The sequence below is a fragment of the Oncorhynchus tshawytscha genome, linkage group LG33, assembly GCF_018296145.1.
Source record: "Oncorhynchus tshawytscha isolate Ot180627B linkage group LG33, Otsh_v2.0, whole genome shotgun sequence".
In the NCBI taxonomy this organism is placed as follows: domain Eukaryota; kingdom Metazoa; phylum Chordata; class Actinopteri; order Salmoniformes; family Salmonidae; genus Oncorhynchus; species Oncorhynchus tshawytscha.
In genome coordinates this window covers 2,029,020-2,052,592 of record NC_056461.1, presented here as the reverse complement: position 1 = coordinate 2,052,592, position 23,573 = coordinate 2,029,020, and positions in this window count along the sequence as shown.

Sequence of the window (23,573 nt, the reverse complement as noted above, 5' to 3'; positions counted from 1 at the left end):
AGGAGTAAAACGCTCTGAATTTAAAAACGGACAATCTGACCGCGCTCTGAATATACCCACTTCAGAGTGAATTTATGAACACACATATAATTACAAATCATTTCTAGACTGCAAATTGACCGCAAACATTTTCATCATTTCGAACCTTACATTTGTATATGATCAGGTCTCTCTATTATGAGTGGGAATACATGGGTTTCCAGATTTCCAAAATTAAAATCAATTGTAGCTGATTTCCTGGTGTTTTTACAGTCTTTAGTGTCTAACGATGAACATTAAAAAAACATAAGTTGGCCAAATTAATTCGTCCAACATTAGTCCAACAGTTGCAAACGAGAGTTTCTATTGGACAAATTCAGGTATGTTTATCCCCTTTTTGTTCTGTTTGCTCACTTTATGAAACGTTTTTCAACAGCATCGGCAGAATGAATACACACCTGATCACACGTAAACACAGTTCACTTTCATAGCAGCCAAGGTGTATTCCTTCACGCTTCCATGGGCTCTTCTCCTTTCACCCTTTCTCTTTGTTTATGGACTTCAATGCACAACACAGCAGCTGTATGTGACCAGGCATAAACCACTTTCCAAGCCAAACCATATCATAACTGCTACACACAGGAAGGAATATTAGCTAAAGTAACGTCATAGTCAACATAGCTAATAGAACTAACATGTTAGTAAACCTGCAGCAATCATGCAGTAACGTTACAGTGTACAGTTAGTAAGCAGTTCAGTAAAAGGTAAAACCAAAAGCTTACCTTGACTTGGGAGAGTTCCAGTGTTGTGTTGGATAGTCATAGCCAGCCATTGAGTAGGCTAAAATAGCTAGCCAGCTGTATTTGCTAGCTAAGTATGTGAAAGTGAAAGGGGGAAAAAACTCTCCTGTTTCTCATTCATTTTTTAAGAAATGAATTTGTTAAAAACTGTTCAAACGATGTTATTTCTCTCTCTTTGAATCAACTACTCACCATATTTCATGCACTGCATTGCTAGCTAGCTGTAGCTTATGCTTTCAGTACTAGATTCATTCTCTGATCCTTTGATTGGGTGGACAACATGTCATTTCATGCTGCATGAGGACGTCCTCCAGAAGTTATCATAATTACTGTGTACATCTTTGGAAGGGGTTGAGAACCATGAGCCTCCTAGGTTTTGTATTGAAGCCAATGTAGAGGAGGAAAGAAGCTAGCTGTCCTCCGGCTACACCATGGTGCTACCCGACAGAGTGCTTTTGAGGCTACTGTAGACCTGTAGATTGCAAAACAGTGTGTTTTAATCAATTATTTGGTCATGTGAATATATTTAGTATAGTTTTATCTAAAAAGGATAACTTTTTAAATGTTTTCCTCCCCTTCCTCCTATGAGGTGCCTCCACTGCATGACAATAACATTTGAGAAGCTTGATTGGCTTATTTATCAACTTTGCCCAGCCTCTTCAAATGAAAATATGGCTAAGGAAAAAGTAAAAAAAATTGTGTCCACCACACAATTTTCTTCTTCATAACGCCTAATGATTGGCATTTGTGACATGCCATACTGCAAATAGACATTTTATCTGTCACATGTGCCGAATACAACAGGTGACCAAAAATGCTTACTTGCAAGCCTTTAACCAACAATACAGTTTTAAGAAAAATAAGAGTTAAGAAAATATTTAATATACAAAAGTAACAATAAAATAACAATAATGAGGCTACATACAGGGGTACTGGTACCGTGTCAATGTTCGGGGGTACAGGTTAGTCGAGGTAATTAAGGTAATATGTACATATATAGTGGCTTGCGAAAGTATTCACCCCCTTGGCATTTTTCCTATTTTGTTGCCTTACAACCTGGAATTAAAATATATTTTTGGGGTGATTGTATCATTTGATTTACACAACATGCCTACCACTTTGAAGACAATATTTTTTCTTGTGAAAAAAACAAGAAATATGACAAAAAAACAGAACTTCAGCGTGCATAACTATTCACCCCCCCAAAGTCAATACTTTGTAGAGCCACATTTTGCAGCAATTACAGCTGCAAATCTCTTGGGGTATGTCTCTATAAGCTTGGCACATCTCACCACTGGGAGTTTTGCCCATTCTTCAAGGCAAAACTAACCCTAACCCTTCAAGTTGGATAGTATCCGCTTGTGTACAGCAATCTTTAAGCCATACCACAGATTCTCAATTGGATTGATGTCTGGGCTTTTGACTAGGCCATTCCTAGACATTTAAATGTTTCCCCTTAAACCACTTCTGTTGCTTTAGCAGTATGCTTAGGGTCATTGTCCTGCTGGAAGGTGAACCTCCATCCCAGTCTCAAATCTCTGGAAGACAAACAGGTTTCCCTCAAGAATTTCCCTGTATTTAGCGCCATCCATCATTCCCTCAACTCTGACCAGTTTCCCAGTCCCTCTTGATGAAAAACATCCTCACAGCATGATGCTGCCACCACCATGCTTCACTATGTGGATGGTGTTCTTGGCGTGAAGAGAGGTGTTGGGTTTGCGCCAGACATAGCGTTTTCCTTGATGGCAAAAAGTTCAATTTTAGTCTCATCTGACCAGAGTACCTTCTTCCATATGTTTGGGGAGTCTCTCACAGGCCTTTTGCCAAACATTAAACGTGTTAGCTTATTTCTTTCTTTAAGAAATTGCTTTTTTCTGTCCACTCTTCTGTAAAGCCCAGCTCTTTGGAGTGTTCGACTTAAAGTGGTCCTAGAAACTCCAATCTCCGCTGTGGAGCTTTGCAGCTCCTTCAGGGTTATCTTTGGTGTCTTTGTTGCCTCTCTGATTAATGCCTTCCTTGCATGGTCCATGAGTTTTGGTGGGCGGCCCTCTCTTGCCAGGTTTGTTGTGGTGCCATTTTCTTTAAATAAATAAAACATGGATTTAATGGTACTTAATGGTACTTTAATGGTAATGTTCAAAGTTTCGGATGTTTTTTATAACCCATCCCTGATCTGTACTTCTCCACAACCCTGACCTGTTTGGAGAGCTCCTTGGTCTTCATGGTGCCGCTTGCTTGGTGGTGCCCCTTGCTTAGTGGTGTTGCAGACGCTGGGGCCTTTCAGAACAGGTGTACAGTCGTGGCCAAAAGTTTTGAGAATGACACAAATATTAATTTTCACAAAGTTTGCTGCTTCAGTGTCTTCAGATATTTTTGTCACATGTTTCTATGGAATACTGAAGCATAATTACAAGATTTTTCACAAGTGTCAAAGGCTATTATTGACAATTACATGAAGTTGATGCAAAGAGTCAATATTTGCAGTGTTGACCATTATTTTTCAAGACCTCTTCAATCTGCCCTGTTATGCTGTTAATTAACTTCTGGGCCACATCCTGACCGATGGCAGCTCATTCCTGCATAAGCAATACTTGGAGTTTGTCAGAATTTGTGGGTTTTTGTTTGTCCACCCGCCTCTTGAGGATTGACCACAAATTCACAATGGGATTAAGGTCTTGGGATTTTCCTGGCCATGGACCCAAAACATCGATGTTTTGTTCCCCGAGCCACTTAGTTATCATTTTAGCCTTATGCTGGAAAAGGCATTGTTCGTCACCAAACTGTTCCTGGATGGTTGGGAGAAGTTGCTCTTGGAGGATGTGTTGGTACCATTCTTTATTCATGGCTGTGTTCTTAGGCAAAATTGTGAGAGAGCCCACTTCCTTGGCTGAGAAGCAACCCCACACGTGAATGGCCTCAGGATGCTTTACTGTTGGCATGACACAGGACTGATGGTAGCGCTCACCTTGTCTTCCATGGACAAGCTTTTTTCCGGGTGCCCCAAACAATCGGAAAGGGGATTCATCAGAGAAAATTACTTTACCCCAGTCCACAGCAGTCCAATCCATGTACCTTTTGCAGAATATCAGTCTGTCCCTGATGTTTTTCCTGGAGAGAAGTGGCTTCTTTGCTGCCCTTCTTGACACCAGGCCATCCTCCAAAAGTCTTCACCTCACTGTGCATGCAGATGCACTCACACCTGCCTGCTGCCATTCCTGAGTAAGCTCTGTACTGGTGGTGCCCCAATCCCACAGCTGAATCAACTTTAGGAGACGGTCCTGGTGCTTGCTGGACTTTCTTGGGCACCCTGAAGCCTTCTTCACAACAATTTAACTACTCTCCCTGAAGTTCTTGATGATCCGATAAATGGTTGATTTAGGTGCAATCTTACTGGCAGCAATATCCTTGCCTGTGAAACCTTTTTTGTGCAAAGCAATGATGACGGCACATGTTTCCTTGCAGGTAACCATGGTTGACAGAGGAAGAACAATGATTCCAAGCACCACCCTCCTTTTTAAGCTTCCAGTCTGTTATTCAAACTCAATTAGCATGACAGAGTGATCTCCAGCCTTGTCCTCGTCAATACTCACACCTGTGTTAACAAGAGAATCACTGACATGATGTCAGCTGGTCCTTTTGTGGCAGGGCTGAAATGCAGTGGACATGTTTTGGGGGGATTCAGTTCATTTGCATGGCAAAGAGAGACTTTGCAATTAATTGCAATTCATCTGATCACTCTTCATAACATGCTGGAGTATATGGAAATTGCCATCATACAAACTGAGGCAGCAGACTGTGAAAATTAATATTTGTGTCATTCTCAAAACGTTTGGCCACGACTGTATTTTATACTGAGATCATGTGACAGATCATGTGACACATAGATTGCACAAGGGTGGACTTTATTTACCAAATTATATGACTTCTGAAGGTAATTCGTTGCACCAGATCTTATTTAGGGGTTTCATAGCAAAGGGGGTGAATACATATGCACGCACCACTTTTTTATTTTTTATTTTATTTATTTATTGAAAAATGTATTTTTTAATTTCACTTCACCAATTTGGACTATTTTGTGTATGTCCATTACATGAAATCCAAATAAAAATACATTTAAATTACAGGTTGGAATTCAACAAAATAGGAAAAACGCCAAAGGGGATGAATACTTTTGCAATGGTTAATGTGACTATGAATAGATAATAAACAGCGAGTAGCAGCAGCATAAAACAAAGGGGGGTCAATGGAAATTGTCCAGGTAGCCATTTGATTAGCTGTCTTATGGCTTGGAAGCTGTTAAGAAGACTTTTGCCAAGAGTGGGCAAAGCTGTCATCAAAGCAATGGGTGACTACTTTGAATAATCTCAAAAATATATTTTTATTTCTTCAACACTTTTTTAGTTACTACATGATTCCATATGAGCTATTTCATAGCTTTGATGTCATCACTATTATTCTACAGTGTAGTAAATAGTAAAAATAAAGATAAACACTTGAATGAGTAAGTGTGTCGAAACCAAGACTGGTACTGTCAGTGTTCCTTTTGTCTAGCTGGGGAAGGGCAGCTTTGAGTGTAATAGAGATTGCGTCATCTGTGGATCTGTTTGGGCAGTATGCGAATTGGAGTTGGTCTAGGGTTTCTGGGATGATGGTTTTGATGTTAGCTATGACCAGCCTTTCAAAGCACTTCATGGCTATTGACGTGACTGCTACGGGTCGGTAACCATTTAGGCAGGTTACCTTGGTGTTCTTGGGAACAGGGACTATGCTGGTCTGCTTGAAACATGTAGGCATTACAGACATTTTCATTACAGTTGAAAATGTCAGTTAAGACACTTGCCAGTTGGTCAGCGCATGCTTTGAATACACGTCCTGGTAATCCGTCTGGCCCTGCGGCCTTGTGAATGTTGACCTGTTTAAAGGTCTTACTCACATTGGCTACGGAGCGCGTGATCACACAGTTGTCTGGAACAGCTGGTGCTCTTATGATTTCTTCAGTGTTGCTTGCCTCGAAGTACGCATAGAAGTCATTTAGCTAATCTGGTAGGATCGTGTCACTGGGCACCTCGCGGCTGGGCTTCCCTTTGTAGTCCGTAATAGTTTGCAAGCCTTGCCACATCCGACAAGTCTTAGCTGGTGTAGTAGGATTTAATCTTAGTCCTGTATTGACGCTTTGCTTGTTTGATGGTTTGTCGTAGGGCATATCAGAATTTGTTATAGGCGTCTGGGTTAGAGCGGCAGCTCTATCCTTTAGCTCAGTGCGGATGTTGCCTGTAATCCATGGCTTCTGGTTGGGGTATGTACGTATGTGCGGTCACTGTGTTGGGACGACATCATCAATGCACTTATTGTGTGTGGGGTAGGTTGGCTAGGTGGCTAACGTTAGCTAGGCTAGGAGTTAACGTTAGGGTTAGGAGTTAAAGTTAGGGTTAAGGTTAGGGTTAGCTAACATGCTAGCTAAGTAGTTAAAAAGTAGTAAGTAGTTGCACAGTTGCTAATTAAGTAATTTGTCTCTATTTCACAATAATTTGTGACATTGGGTTGAACCGACAATATGCTGTATACCATAAGAACAAGACCCCCCCCCACCCCAAGGCCTCTGCAGTTTTTTATGCTGAGTAATTTCCTACAGATGAATATCACATTACATGAAATCAAATTGCATTACCTCACACTCAATGAAGTGGTTTATTTACCCAACAGACGGCTTTATCCCAGGGAAATTGGGGATGCAGACCTGCTTTGAAACATACAAGTGTGCTCATATTTTACAGCTATATTCGCATGTCACCAACATGAAAAAGTACAATATTATACTATGGTATAAATTTTATAGTATTCACTGTATTGTTTTTGTGGGTTTTACTGAAGTATTCACTGTACTGTTGTGGACATGACTGTAGTATACAGTAGTATTTACAGATTATTATTGTATACCTTAGTAAAAAGCAGTAATATATAATATTACAATTACTGCAGTGTTTTTTCAGACTGTAGTATACTGTTGTATTTACTATATATATATTTTTTTAATTCTCTTTGGCATAGCAGTGGGGGCTTTGTCCTTGAACACCTACTAGACACTCAAAAGCTAATATTCCGAAACTGTCACACCCTGACCATAGTTTGCTTTGTATGTTTCTATGTTTTGGTTGGTCAGGGTGTGATCTGAGTGGGCATTCTATGTTGTGTGTCTGGTTTGTCTATTTCTATGTTTGGCCTGATATGGTTCTCAATCAGAGGCAGGTGTTAGTCATTGTCTTTGATTGGGAACCATATTTAGGTAGCCTGTTTTGTGTTGGGTTTTGTGGGTGATTGTTCTGGTCTCTGTGTTTTGCACCAGATAGGACTGGTTTAGGTTTTTGCACGGTTGTTGGTTTTTGTTAGTTTATTCGTGTACAGTTTCTTTATTAAAGTACAATGAATAACAACCACGCTGCATTTTGGTCCGCCTCTACTTCACCTAAAGAAAACCGTTACAGAAACCTGGAGGTGGGACTGAGGTCTGAATGGATATTTAGCTTCTGCTCTTTTCTATAACCTGTAAGGGAACACAATACATTGTGTATGCTTGGCATGTAGGTTTCTAACTTATGGGTGGCACAAATTCTGATACGGGGAGGAGAATGGTCAGGATATATGCAAATTCAATTAAAGACCAAACTATCAGCTATTTCACCATGTAAAGGAACAACCTATTTTTCCTTCATAAAATGCAACTGACTGGATTCATGTCAACTCTGTCAGACAACATAAAAGGCATTTCATTTTTACAATTATTGTCCAACAAGTGTTTAAAGGCCTTGATTGTTTAAATTATAACATTAAATTATTCAAATACGTAATACAAATCAACAAACGTCTTTTTGTTTAGTTTGTTTTATAGTACTATTACATGCTCCAGGGCTAATTGTGTTAGCATTTTTGTTTAGTTTGTTTTATAGTACTATTAAATACTCCAGGGCTAATTGTGTTAGCATTTTTGTTTAGTTTGTTTTATAGTACTATTACATGCTCCAGGGCTAATTGTGTTAGGAATTTAGCATGTTTTTCCAGATTTAGAACATATAGCAACATTTATAAAGCAAACATTATCCCTTAGGTCTAACACAGCAAATACTTCAATTGTTTAAGCATATGTTGCAGAACAGTGATTACACAATTTTAGCATCCGTGACAGAGTTGACAAGAGATACTCAAAACAGACATACTGTATTTCTGCCTCTGAACATAAAACTTCAATACAAACATTTGTAAATGATGGAAAATGATTCCCCAATAACAACATAACCGTTCTATCAGATCTTTCAGCACTCTGATGGAGTTGACGTTAGACCAACGTCTGACTTTGATGATTTATGGAGTTGACAAGAATGGCATTTTTCTTCTTTATTCAAGTGGTATACAGAGTAGCAATTTAGTTTTTCTTCAGTGTAACATATTTGAATCAACATTCATATTCTATATTAAGCTTGTGGGCTGTGTGCAACACCAGCGGTAGTACTAGTGGGACTCCGCCTTGGTGGCAGATGGAGATGGCATATGAAGTTGAAAGTTAAGGTTGTTGCTATGGTGATTCAAATATTGTTATATTTAAATTGATCAAAAGTAGAGAACTTTACAGATCATGAGTGGTCTTGTTGCACCTCATGTAATGAGGTCATGAATAAGGGAGAGAAGGACCTTGGTCAGGGAGGAGACTGGGAGACTGGTCAGGATCAAGGAAAAGATGAACGGCGCAAAGTACAGAGAGATCCTTGATAAGTGCTCCAGAGCACTCAGGACTTCAAACTAGGGCAAAAGTTCACCTTCCAACAGGACAACGACCCTAAGCACACAGCCAAGACAACGCAGGAGTAAAGAGTCTGAATGCTGTAAATGTGATATTTCAGTTTTTTATTTGTAATAAATTAGCAATAATTTCTAAAAAACTGTTTTTGCTTCGTCATTATGGGGTATTGTGTGTAGATTGTTGAGAAAAAAAATAAATAATTAATGAATTTTAGAATAAGGCTACAACGTAATTAAATGTGGGAAAAGTACTTAATGAAGAGGTTCCCCCATCCCAGGTTCCTGAGCCTGTGTAGGGATCTCAATAGTACATTTTTTGTTCGAAATTCAGGGTAGTGGCATGATGATTTGTTCGTCCAAAGCATTTTTAGTTTTTGGGGTATTTTTTACTACCCCGTACAGTAGGTGGCAGCAATATACCTTATGAGTGTAGTCTGCCAATAAACCTCAGAGAAGAAGAAGAAAAAGATGCCCATGTGGTGTTCTGTGCTAAAATGTGTTATCTTTCACCGTTCTACCTACCAGTGATTCACCCCTATTCTGAGTTGTGGCTATCAAGAATGATATGGTGTTCAAAGATTATCAGAGGGATTTTCAGGCAGAACTGATGGGGAATCCATTTTGTCGACAGCAGAGTTTTCGTCGACATTGCTAGTTTTTTCCTTCACAACAAAATGGAAGATTCTCAATTCAAGGTAACCTAACATAAATAAGTTAGCTAGCTAATGTTACTGTCCTGTATTGAACTCTGAAAGCCATCAGCTAAATCATATAGCTATCTTTTGGTATACACACTGTCAATCAATTTTACCTATGCTATGGTAGTCACTGCTAGACTGGTAGCTACCTTCAGCAGAGTAAACATGTTTGTTCTTTCTTTGACTGATGTTATCTAATGTAAACTAGCTAATGTTACCAAATAAGAGTCTCAATTTCGTAGAACCTATTCCAACCTTGTCTGGAAAAAACTCAGCAATATTGACAATTCTATTTTTAGAAACTAAGTCACTCTCTGTTTGTGTGTTGGAGCAATGATGAATATGTGACTTGTTTCGGGAAACTAGACATATGTCACACAAAACTACAGAAGGCCTTTGAACGTAAACATTTATTTCTACCCAAATTGCATTTTTCTTTTGGCAGAAATGCCTTCTGGAATATATGAACTTTCATGTGCCTTAACAACAAACTTGTATTCCACCCATAACTACGAATAAAATGGTTCAATTACCAGCCTAGTTGGTTTAGCCATGGAACAAGATAGGAACCTTCCCGCAAGTCATGATTGGCTGAGATAATCGATGGGCTGGACATGTCGGGAGATGAGTTTGGATTGGCCTGCCATCTAGCATGCTTCTGTCTATAACGTTTGCTGTTCAGTACGTGTTGACCTTCCTTTGTACTGTGCCGTTTTTGAAAGATATAACGTTAGCCATTGAGAACTGCAAAAGTTTTGATACTTTTCTCAACAACATTGATGCTCTGAATTTAGCAGGTGCTATCGACAGATCAGTTGGAAAAAGGGATGAGCTACAGTTGAAGTCGGAAGTTTACATACACCTTAGCCAAATAGATTCAAACTCAGTTTTTTCACAATTCCTGACATTTAATCCTAGTAAAAGATTCCCTGTCTTAGGTCAGTTAGGATCACCACTTTATTTTAAGAATGTGAAATGTCAGAATAATATTAGAGAGAATGATTTATTTCAGCTTTTATTTCTTTCATCACATTCACAGTGGGTCAGAGGTTTACATACACTCAATTAGAATTTGGTAGTATTGCCTTTAAATTGATTAGCTTGGGTCAAAGGTTTTGGGTAGCCTTCCAAAAGCTCCCACAATAAATTGGGTGAATTTTGGCCCATTCCTCCTGACAGAGCTGGAGTAACTGAGTCAGGTTTGTAGGCCTCTTTGCTCGCAAACGCTTTTTCAGTTCTGCCCACACATTTTCAATGGGATTGAGGTCAGGGCTTTGTGATGGCCCCTCCAATACCTTGACTTTATTGTCCTTAAGCTGTTTTGCCACGACTTTGGAAGTATGCTTGGGTGTCATTGTCCGTTTGGAAGAGCCATTTGCGACCAAGCTTTATCTTCCTGACTGATGTCTTGAGATGTTGCTTCAATATATCCACATCATTTTCCTACCTCATGATGTCATCTATTTTGTGAAGAGCACCAGTCCCTCCTGCAGCAAAGCATGCCCAAAACATGATGCTGCCACCCCCGGGCTTCACGGTTGGGATCGTGTTCTTTGGCTTGCCAGCCTCCCCCTTTTTCCTCCAAACATAACAATGGTCATTACGGCCAAACAGTTCTATTTTTGTTTTATCAGACCGGAGGACATTTCTACAAAAAGTACGATCTTTCTCCCCATGTGCAGTTGCAAACTGTTGTCTGACTTTTTTATGACGGTTTTGGAGCATTGGCTTCTTCCTTGCTGAGCGGCCTTTCAGATTATGTCGATATAGGACTCGTTCTACTGTGGATATAGATACTTTTGTACCTGTTTCCTCCAGCATCTTCACAAGGTCCTTTGCTGTTGTTCTGGGATTGATTTGCACTTTTCACACCAAAGTACGTTCATCTCTAGGAGACAGAACGCGTCTCCTTCCTGAGCGGTATGACGGCTGTGTGGTCCCATCGTGTTTATACTTGTGTACTATTGTTTGTACAGATGAACGTGGTACCTTCAGGCGTTTGGAAATTGCTCCCAAGGATGAACCAGTTTACCAGTCTACAATTTTTTCTGAGGTCTTGGCTGATTTCTTTTGATTTTCCCATGATGTCAAGCAAAGAGGCACAGAGTTTGAAGGTAGGCCTTCAAATACATCCACAGGTACACCTCCAATTAACTCAAATTATGTGAATTAGCCAATCAGAAGCTTCTAAAGCCATGACAGCATCTGGAATTTTCCAAGCTGTTTAAAGGCACAGTCTTAGTTACAACTGGGGTGAAAACCTACAGGAGGATAGCTCTCCAGAAACAGGGTTAGAGACCCCTGTTCGACATGGCCTTATGCCAGGGTTTCCCAAACTCGGTCCTGGGTACCCCTAGGGGTGCACATTCTGCTTTATGCCCTAGCACTACACAGCTGATTCAAATAATCAACTAATCATCAAGATTTGAGCTTATGAATCAGCCATTTACAATTTAAGTTTGTGGCACCAACCCATGCAAAGAAAAAATGTAGTAATAATGTTATAAACTCTTACAAAACCGGTTTCTTCAGTGGAAAGGGTTCTACAAAAATGGCAGTAATAAAGCATCTCTTGAAAAAGCCAAACCTTGACCCAGAAAATCTATATCGAAAATCTATATCGAATCTCTCAGTCCTCTCAACAAAAAAATGAAAATGCTGTTGCGCAGCAACTCACTGCCTTCCTGAAGTCAAACAATGTATATGAAATGCTTGTCTGGTTTTACACCCCATCATAGCACTGAGACTGCACTTGTGAAGGTGGTAAATTACCTTTTAATGGTGTCAGACTGAGGCTCTGCATCTGTCCTCGTGCTCCTAGACCTTAGTGCTCCTTTTGATACCATCGATCATCACATTCTTTTTGGAGAGTTTGGAAACCCAAATTGGTCTACACGGACAAGTTCTGGCCTGGTTTAGATTTTATCTGTCGGAAAGATATCACTTTGTCCTCTGACAAATCAACTGTAAATTTCAGTGATCCTCAAGGCTCTGTTTTAGGACCACTATTGTTTTCACTATATATTTTACCTATTGGTGATGTCATTCGGAAACATAATGTTAACTTTCACTGCTATGAGGATGACACACAGCCGTACATTTCGATAAAACATGGTGAAGCCCCAAAATTGCCCTCGCTGGAAGCCTGTGTTTCAGACATAAGTAAGTGGAAGGCAGCAAATGTTCTACTTTTAAACTCAGACAAAGCAGAGATGCTTGTTCTAGGTCCCAAGAAACAAAGAGATCTTCTGTTGAATCTGACAATTAATCTTGATGGTTGTACAGTAGTCTAAAATAAAACTGTGAAGGACCTCAGCGTTACTCTGGACCCAGATTTCTCTTTTGACAAACATATCAAGACTGTTTCAAGGACAACTTTTGTCCATCTACGTAACATTGCAAAAATCTGAAACTTTCTGTCCAAAAATTATGCAGAAAAATGTATCCATGCTTTTGTAATTTCTAGGTCAGACTATTGCAATGCTCTACTTTCCGGCTATCTGGATAAATCACAAAATATACTTCAGTTAGTGCTAAAATGGCTGCTAGAATCCTGACTAGAAGCCAAAAAATGTATAATATTACTCCAGTGCTAGCCTCTCTACACTGGCTTCCTGTTAAGACTAGGGCGGATTTCAAGGTTTTACTGCTAACTTACAAAGCATTACATGGGCTTGCTCCTACCTATCTTTCTAATTTGGTCCTGCCGTACATACCTACAGATATGATACAAGATGCAGGCCTCCTTACTGTCCCTAGAATTTTTAAGCAAACAGCTGGAGGCAGGGCATTCTCCCGTAGAGCTCCATTTTTATGGAATGGTCTGCCTACCCATGTGAGAGACGCAGACTCGGTCTCGACCTTTAAGTCTTTATTGAAGACTCATCTCTTCAGTATGTCCTATGATTGAGTGTAGTCTGGCCCAGGAGTGTGAAGGTGAACGGAAAGGCACTGGAGCACCGAACCGCCCTTGCTGTCTCTGCCTGGCCGGTTCCCCTCTCTCCACTGAAATTCTCCGCCTCTAACCGTATTACAGGGGCTGAGTCACTGGCTTACTGGTGCTTTTCCATGCCGTCCCTAGGAGGGGTGCACCACTTGAGTGTGTTTAGTCACTGATGTGATCTTCCTGTCCAGGTTGGCGCCCCCCCCCCTTGGGTTGTGCCGTGGCAGAGATCTTTGTCGGCTATGCTCGGCCTTGTCTCAGGATGGTAAGTTGGTGGTTGAAGATATCCCTCTGGTGGTGTGGGGGCTGTGCTTTGGCAAAGTGGATTGGGCTGCATCCTGCCTGTTTGGCCCTGTCCGGGGGTATCATCAGAAGTGGCCACAGTGTCTCCCGACCCCTCCTGTCTCAGCCTCCAGTATTTATGCTGCAGTAGTTTACGTGTCGGGGGGCTAGGATCAGTCTGTTATATCTGGAGTATTTCCCCTGTCTTATTCGGTGTCCTGTGTGAATATATCTTATGCTTTCTCTAATTCTTTCTCTCTTTTTATCTCTTTCTTTCTCTCTCTCTCTCTCTCAGAGGACCTGAGCCCTAGGACCATGCCTCAGGACTACCTAACATGATAACTCCTTGCTGTTCCCAGTCCATCTGGCCGTGCTGCTGCTCCAGTTTCAACTGTTCTGCCTACGGCTATGGAACCCTGACCTGTTCACCGGAAGGGGTACCTGTCCCAGACCTGCTGTTTTCAGACAGCAAGAGTGGTAGAGATACTCTGAATGATTGGCTATGAAAAGCCAACTGAAATTTACTCCTGAGCTGCTGACCTGTTGCACCCTCGACAACCAGTGTGATTATTATTGTTTGACCCTGCTGGTCCTCTATTAACATTTGAACATCTTGGCCATGTTCTGTTATAATCTCCACCTGGCACAGCCAGAAGAGGACTGGCTACCCCTCATAGGCTGGTTCCTCTCTAGGTTTCTTCCTAGGTTCTGGCCTTTCTAGGGAGTTTTTCCTAGCCACCGTGCTTCTACACTTGCATTGCTTGCTGTTTGGGGTTTTAGGCTGGGTTTCTGTACAGCACTTTGTGACCACAGCTGATGTAAGAAGGGATTTATAAATACATTTGATTTATTGATTGATACATGGGGCGGCAGGTAGCCTAGTGGTTAGAGCATTAGACTAGTAATCGAAAGGTTGCAAGATTGCTGAGCTGACATGGTAAAAATATGTTGTTCTGAACAAGGTAGTTAACCCACTGTTCCTAGGCTGTCATTGAAAATAAGAATTTGTTCTTAACTGACTTGCCTAGTTAAATAAATTAACATGGAACCCTAAAGGGTTCCCCTATGGGGACAGATGAAGAACCCTTTTAGGTTCTAGATGCAATAGCACCTCTTTTCCTAAGAATGTAAAGTCATTCACAATGCTATTGATATGGTATGATTCAAGAAATAAGTAATATCATCTACAGTGTGTCCAAGCAGGAATGCATGATAACGGTATTTTGATGTGCAACACCTAGACCATTTTGGGTTGACAATTAGACTATTGTTGCTATAGTTTTACTGTTAAAATATGAATTACAGATGTATTTTGTTCAATTTAGATTAATTTGCTTACATGTTGTTGTATACAAATATCACATAGGCTAACTCACTTGGGGCTAATCACTGAGGAAGGTGAAACTCTAAACCTAAACCACAACAGCCTACTGTTTTTTCACATGATTGTCTTTTTAAATGTTGTGCAATAAGAATACATTTTTCTCTTCTTCCCGTTCTCTCCATCTTCTCTCTATCTCCATTTCTCTCCATCTTCTCTCTATCTCCATTTCTCTCCATCTGGAATTCGGATGCTACTGTTTGACCAAATCATGGTTTTAGCTGTCACCAAAAACCAATGTTTTGAGTAAAGTGACCAGCTAGAATTTTCTACCAGCTCTCACAGTCTCACGTCAGAATTAGACGTTCATCCATGTTTCGCAAAGGTCAACTTTCAAAGTGTTTAAGGTTAAGTTTAGGCATGAACTCCAAATTTGTAAGGTTAGGGTTAACTTGTTGGGGATAGGGGGCAGTATTTTCACTTTGGATGAATTCCCTGCGCCACCTTTTCAGCTGAACAGGGGGGTTAAGTTCAGGCATTAACAACAAATTCTTCTTCCAAGGGTAAGAAAAGACCGGGGGAAATCATACAATTTGAGATTTGAGTGGGCTGTCCCATTGCTTAACAGATACCAAAAGCTGACATTGAGGAAACAGACATGACTGTATTGTCTCACAATTTAGAGGACAAAAAGTCAGAACTTCAATGGTGAGGGCACTGGAGAGCACTCTCAATTTAGTGAATAGGCTCTTTGTGACATTTGGCTTCTTCAGCCAGACTCCACTTCTGGAGCGGTCTCTCTCTGAAGTGCTTGGTGGCCAGACATGGATCCTGTCTGGGGTTAGAGTACTGCTAATCAAATGGAGTCTAGCCAGATAAAGACAAAGATAGTCTGCGAATGAAGGAGGGAGGGAGACACTGTTGGCCAACACTCTTGGATAACATGTTATCTCTCTCCTCTTGCTCTCTCTCTCTACTTTTAGAAAGTTCAATGGAACAGATGTCTCAAGCAGTGGAAAACAAAATGCCCTGTAGAGAATGCAGGGAAAACTGCCCTTCAAGAGAGTTTAGAGAGAGAGACATGGACACTATAGAGTATAGACATCAATTTAAATCAGTTGCAGATAAAGTAAACCCGCATTGTGAATGTTTGTGTTTTAAGTACCGGTGTAGTTTTTAAAAATCTAACCCAAGGAAAATGTATGCAAGAAGGAACAGCTTGTGGGGTGTGTTGTTATAAAGTGGTTAACACCTCTGATACAACATAAACAGATGAAGCGAGCTCTCGGTTTTCCTTTATCTGCAATTGATTGATTCTTTGTACGTACTTCTGTAGAGGTGAACCTTAAAGAGCTTTCAGATCAATTAAATTCAGTCCATTAGTGGGTTACCTCATCCAGACAGAACTTAGACTGGCACACTTCATAGAGGCAGCAGGTAGCGTAGTGGTTAGAATGTCAAAGTAAAAAAATCTGCAGATGTCCCATTGAGCAAGGCACTTAACACTAATTTACTCCAGGGGTGCTGTACTACTATGGCTGACCCTGTAAAACAACACATTTCACTGCACCTATCCTGTGTATGTGACAATATCTTACTTAGTCTGAATATTGGGTTACATAGACAAAGTGTTGGTGTAATTGACCAACTAAAAACGCCTTGGAGCAAACAAGATCACTGTATGGAATAACTATACACACGCTGTGCAAAGATGTATCTAACAACAAGCTTCTATGTTTTTTATTTTTTTATTGAATTTTGTAATTCTTACCCATTTTTTGTTATATTCAATTGGTATGCCGGCCGGCCAAAATCTCCCCTAACCCGGATGACGCTGGGCCAACTGTACGCCTCCTCATGGGTCTCCCAATCGCAGCCAATTGGGACACAGCCCGGGATCGGACCCGGGTCTGTAGTGACACCTCAAGCACTGCGATGCAGTGCCTTAGACCGCTGCATCACTCGGGAGGCAACTGAAGAATCTCTGAATTACATGGCCGGTTGATGAAAGCCCTTGGGGTGGTGTGTGTGTGTGTGCATGGAAGGAGGCCCGGCCTGCGTCAACAAATTACTCCAACGCTATTCTCAGCTCTTTCTCCTCATTAAAACATTCCCCAAACCGGCCACGTACCGCCATGAAGTCCCCTTCCTTTATTTTAGGTGTCTAATTAGGGTCCTTGGCTTGGATTCTGTGTGCCTGACTTTAACAAGGCAATTAGTGACGTGTCTGGACTGCCTCCCTCCTGCTACAGGAGATTTAGGGAAAGGGTTGGGGGTTGCTGGGCAGGGGGTAGTGTGTGTGTGAGGGAGAGAGTGGTGTAGGGTTGCGGGCGTGTTGGTACTAACTCCAGGAGGCAGCCATTTTTAAGGATGGTAGTACAGGGAAACAGATCCTGACTATGATTAGTCAGGATAAGAGGATTCTAAGAATAAAAAGGTTTCCATTACAACATTACAAAGTTGATACAAACCTGTCTGTTGCAAGAGTTAAAGGGTATTAGTTTGCTGTGAGCGATATCAAACAGCACAGGTGTTCCATCTGAAGTGGTGTTGTGGTGAAAAAGAGTTCCCACTTGACTGTTAGAGAAATGTGTTGTCATATTAATTTTCAGCCAATATTATTTTCTCAGTTGATCTTAACTCAGATGAGTGAGATAAGCATTCTGTCATGTGATTTGGAATAGTCATGCAGGAATAATCCTTCACAATTCTCTATTTTTGCCATACAAGCTCTTACCATACTGTCTTTCAAAGGTTTGGCAAATAAAGAGAGTTGTTCCATGTGACACGTTGTTTGTAATGTGGCACATTTTGTGAAAAAGGTGCCACATAATTCCAAAAGTATGCAAACCATATGCAAATGATTACAATTACTATATAATTGATATGCTTTACACCCCGGCCGTCCTACAATCTAAGCTAGATGCCTTCAATCTCACACAAATTATCAAGGATCCTACCAGGTACAACCCTAAATCTGTAACAATGGGCACCCTCTTAGATATCATCCTGACCAACTTGCCATCTAAATACACCTCTGCTGTCTTCAACCAGGATCTCAGCAATCACTGCCTCATTGCCTGCGTCCGTAATGGGTCCGCGGTCAAACGACCACCCCTCTACACTGTCAAACACTGTCAAACACTCCCTAAAACACTTCTGCGAGCAGCCCTTTCTCATCCCGTCAGTAGAGGATGCCTGGTTGCTCTTTAAAAGTGCTTTCCTCACCATCTTAAATAAGCGTGCCCCATTCAAAAAATGTTGAACTAAGAACAGATATTGCCCTTGGTTCACTCAAGACTTGAATGCCCTTGACCAGCAGAAAAACATCCTGTGGCATTCTGCATTAGCATCGAATATCTCCCGCGATATGCAACTTTTCAGGGAAGTCAGGAACCAATATACACAGGCAATTAGGAAAGAAAAGGCTAGCTTTTTCAACAAGAAATGTGCATCCTGTAGCACTGATTCCAAAACGTTTTTGGACACTGTAAAGTCCATGGAGAATAAGAGCACCTCCTCCCGGCTGCCAACTGCACTGGGGCTAGGAAACACTGTCACCACTGATAAATCTACAATAATCGATCATTTAAACAAGCATATTTCTACAGCTAGCTATGCTTTCCACCTGGTTACCCCTACCCCAGCCAACACCTCTGCATCCCATGCAGCAACTTGCCCAAGCCCCCCCCCCCCGCTTCTCCTTCCCCCAAATCCAGACAGCTGATGTTCTGAAGGAGCTGCAAAATCTGGATCCTTACAAATCAGCTGGGCAAGACAATCTGGACCCTCTCTTTCTAAAATGATAAGCCGACATTATTGCAACCCCTTTTACTAGCTTGTTCAACCTATCTTTCGTATTGTCTGAGATCCCCAAAGATTGGAAAGCTGCCGTGGGTAGACACTCTAGACCCAAACTGTTACAGACCTATGTATCCATCCTGCCCTGCCTTTCTAAAATCTTCGAAAGCCAAGTTAACAAACAGATCATCGACCATTTCGAATCCCGCTGTACCTTCTCTACTATGCAATCTGGTTTCCGATCTGGTCATGGGTGCACCTCAGCCAAGCTCAAGGTCTTAAACGAAATCATAACCGCCATCGGTGAGAGACATTACTGTGCAGCCGTATTCATCGACTTGGCCAAGGCTTTCGACTCTGTCAATCACCGTATTCTTATCGGCAGACACAATAGCCTTGGTTTCTCAAATGACTGCCTCGCCTGGTTCACCAACTACTTCTCTGATAGAGTTCAGTGTGTCAAATAGGAGGGCCTGTTGTCCGGTCCTCTGGCAGTCTCTATGGGGTGCCACAGGGTTCAATTCTCGGGCCGACTCTTTTCTCTGTATATATCAATGATGTCGCTCTTTCTGCTGGTGGTTCTCTGTTCCACCTCTATGCAGACAACACCATTCTGTATACTTCTGGCCCTTCTTTGGACACTGTTAACTAACCTCCAAACAAGCTTCAATGTCATCCAACACACCTTCCATGGCCTCCAACTGTTTTTAAATGCTAGTAAAACTAAATGCATGCTCTTCAGATGATTGCTTCCCGCACCTGCCCGCCTGACTAGCATCACTACTCTGGACGGTTCTGACTTCTACAAATACCTAGGTGTCTGGTTAGACTGTAAACTCTCCTTCCAGACTCACATTAAGCATCTCCAATCCAAAATAAGTCTAGAATCAGCTTCCTATTTCGCAACAAAGTCTCCTTCACTCATGTTGCCAAACATACCCTCGTAAAACTGACCATCCTACCGATCCTTGACTTCAGCGATGTCATTTACAAAATATCCTCCAACACTACTCAGAAAACTGGATGTAGTCTATCACAGTGCCATCCGTTTTGTCACCAACGCCCCATATACTACCCACCACTGCGACCTGTATGCTCTCATTGGCTGGCCCTCGCTACATATTCGTCGACAAACCCACTGGCTCCAGGGCATCTATAAGTCTTTGCTAGATAAAGCCCCGCCTTATCTAAGCTCACTGGTCCCTATAGCAACACCCACCCGTAGCACACGCTCCAGCAGGTATATTTCACTGGTCACCCCCAAAGCCAACATTTTCTTTGGCAGTCTTTCCTTCCAGTTCTCTGCTGCCAATGACTGGAACAAATTGCAAAAATCACTGTAGCTGAAGACTCACATCTCCCTCACTAACTTTAAGCATCAGCTGTACCTGTACACAGCCAATCTGTAAATAGCCCACCCAACTACCTCATCCCCATATTGTTATTTATCTTCTTGCTCTTTTGCACCCCAGTATCTCTACTTGCACATCATCATCGGCACCTCTATCACTCCAGTGTTAATGCTAAATTGTAATTATTTCGCCTCTATGGCCTATTTATTGCCTTACCTCCCTAATCTTCCACATTTGCACACACTATACATAGATTTTTCTATTGTGTTGTTGACTGTACGTTTGTTTATGTGTAACTCTGTGTTGTTGTTTTTGTCGACTGCTTTGCTTTTTCTTGGCCAGGTCGTAGTTGTAAATGAAAACTTGGTTAAATAAATGTGAAATAATATATATATTTTTTAGTTAAAATTAAACCCTGTAATGCCTATATTGAACAATTTAAGAAGCCAGCTATGCAAACCACTTGAAATCAGGAATTTATCAAGCCAGCTATATAATCCACTTGAAATCAGGAGTTTATCAAGCCAGCTATGTAAACCAGGAATTGATCAAACTCTTATTTAGAACTGATCTTCCCATGATAAAACAAAACAAATGCTGACCTCAGTTGCCCCGGCCTACATTCACAAACACAAGCCAAGTAGCAACATGACATAACTAAATGTAGATATTGATCCGTATTATCCTCAGATCTGAGGTTTGGTTAGGAGCAGCAGGAGCTGTTTTTGTAAACCAGGATAAAAATCCTTTGAATTTCCTATTAATTCCCAAAACACTCCCAGCACATTCCCAGCACACTCACACACACCATGCATTCCTTCTACAGTTTCTGGGTAGGCAGCTGTAATGCAGTTGAGCAATCATCTATTATCAGATCAATGCAACATTTCATTAACTAACACAATAGTTTAAGAGATTACAAGTATTCCTACTGTATAGAAATACAGACACTGTGTGAAGAGGGGTTGAGTGAAATTGGAGAGGAAGAATGAGTTGAGGAGTGAGGGATAGAGCAGAGGGAGAGCAGCTCAATCTTATCAAGTTGGAAGTTTTCTTAATTACACATATGGCTCCGAACTCTGTGTGTGTGTGTGTGTGTGTGTGTGTGTGTGTGTGTGTGTGTGTGTGCGTGCGCGACTGAGAAGGAGTAACAGAGGGAGTGATTTGGTTTCAAAGGTGAGGGGAGAGAGAGATGCCACCCGAGCTGTGTGCGTGTGTGTTGAGGTCCCGTGCTGCAAACTGCATCTGTTCCTAATTACAGAGTGCTAATTAAGGCCCTTGTTCCTAGTGGGCCCACTGAGAACCAGCCTGGCCCTAGCCTCTGTGTCATATCAGAGGATAGGAGAGAGCAGCAGGGAGAAAAAGAGGGAGAAAGAAACAGTGAGAAAAAGAGGTATAGAGAGACAGACATTGAGAAAGATGGAAACAGCGTGCGAAAAACAGAGGACAGTGGGAAAGATAGAAAGAGAGAGTTAAACCTAGATATTTGTGTGGAATTATAGCCTTGTTTGGTTGTCCTTTATGGGGTTGCAAGAATGTTGAATATACACACGTTGTCAATAAACACATGCACACACACATGCAGCTTACCCTCACAGTAGCTTTAACCTGTGTCAAAGTTCTCATTTGCACTGTATGCCAGAGGTCTCAGGGCCTTGGCCCAATGTGTGTGTGAGACGCTGATGAATGCAGTGGACGTAATTAGCAGGCATTTCTCAGCTGACAAGTTCTCCCACCGCCAGGGGAGTGGTGATGGTGGGCCCGTGTCATATTAGCCAAACCGTTCGGGACGCCACAGCGTTTCCGTGAGAAGAATGATTTTCGGGATGTCTCATGGTCTGACAAACACTGCTGTATCTTGGCCACCTTCTTGGCCTCAGTAGGCAGAAGCATTAGATTGAGAAGCAGCCCATGCAAAAAAACAGATATCTCCAGTTTAAACTGACTGATTTTGATGGGGATTTTTTGATTATGTTACTTAGGTTGACTCACTGACTTTAGGGGGGTAGCCCTTTACACTTGTGCCTGTATACGTGTTAAAAATGGCAGATTTGGGCACTAATTAGGGCCTAAATTGGAACATAGTTGCTGTACAGTAACATGCTATACATCAAATCAAAATCAAATCAAATTTATTTATATAGCCCTTCGTACATCAGCTGATATCTCAAAGTGCTGTACAGAAACCCAGCCTAAAACCCCAAACAGCAAGCAATGCAGGTGTAGAAGCACGGTGGCTAGGAAAAACTCCCTAGAAAGGCCAAAACCTAGGAAGAAACCTAGAGAGGAACCAGGCTATGTGGGGTGGCCAGTCCTCTTCTGGCTGTGCCGGGTGGAGATTATAACAGAACATGGCCAAATGTTCATAAATGACCAGCATGGTCCAATAATAATAAGGCAGAACAGTTGAAACTGGAGCAGCAGCACGGCCAGGTGGACTGGGGACAGCAAGGAGTCATCATGTCAGGTAGTCCTGAGGCATGGTCCTAGGGCTCAGGTCCTCCGAGAGAGAGAGAGAAAGAAAGAGAGAATTAGAGAGAGCACACTTAAATTCACACAGGACACCGAATAGGACAGGAGAAGTCCTCCAGATATAACAAACTGACCCTAGCCCCCCGACACATAAACTACTGCAGCATAAATACTGGAGGCTGAGACAGGAGGGGTCAGGAGACACTGTGGCCCCATCCGAGGACACCCCGGACAGGGCCAAACAGGAAGGATATAACCCCACCCACTTTGCCAAACACAGCCCCCACACCACTAGAGGGATATCTTCAACCACCAACTTACCATCCTGAGACAAGGCTGAGTATAGCCCACAAAGATCTCCGCCACGGCACAACCCGGGGGGCGCCAACCCAGACAGGATGATCACATCAGTGACTCAACCCACTCAGGTGACGCACCCCTCCCAGGGATGGTATGAGAGAGCCCCAGTAAGCCAGTGACTCAGCCCCTGTAATAGGGTTAGAGGCAGAGAATCCCAGTGGAAAGAGGATAACCGGCCAGGCAGAGACAGCAAGGGCGGTTCGTTGCTCCAGAGCCTTTCCGTTCACCTTCCCACTCCTGGGCCAGCCTACACTCAATTATATGACGCACTGAAGAGATGAGTCTTCAGTAAAGACTTAAAGGTTGAGACCGAGTTTGCGTCTCTGAAATGGGTAGGCAGACCATTCCATAAAAATGGAGCTCTATAGGAGAAAGCCCTGCCTCCAGCTGTTTGTTTAGAAATTCTAGGGACAATTAGGAGGCCTGCGTCTTGTCACCGTAGCGTACGTGTAGGTATGTACGGACCAAATCAGAGATAGGTAGAGCAAGCCCAAATCTTTGTAGGTTAGCAGTAAAACCTTGAAATCAGCCCTTGCTTTGACAGGAAGCCAGTGTAGGGAGGCTAGCACTGGAGTAATATGATCAAATTTTTTGGTTCTAGTCAGGATTCTAGCAGCCGTATTTAGCACCAACTGAAGTTTATTTAGTGCTTTATCCGGGTAGCTGGAAAGTAGAGCATTGCAGTAGTCTAATCTAGAAGTGACAAAAGCATGGATACATTTTTCTGCATCATTTTTGGACAGAAAGTTTCTGATTTTTGCAATGTTACATAGA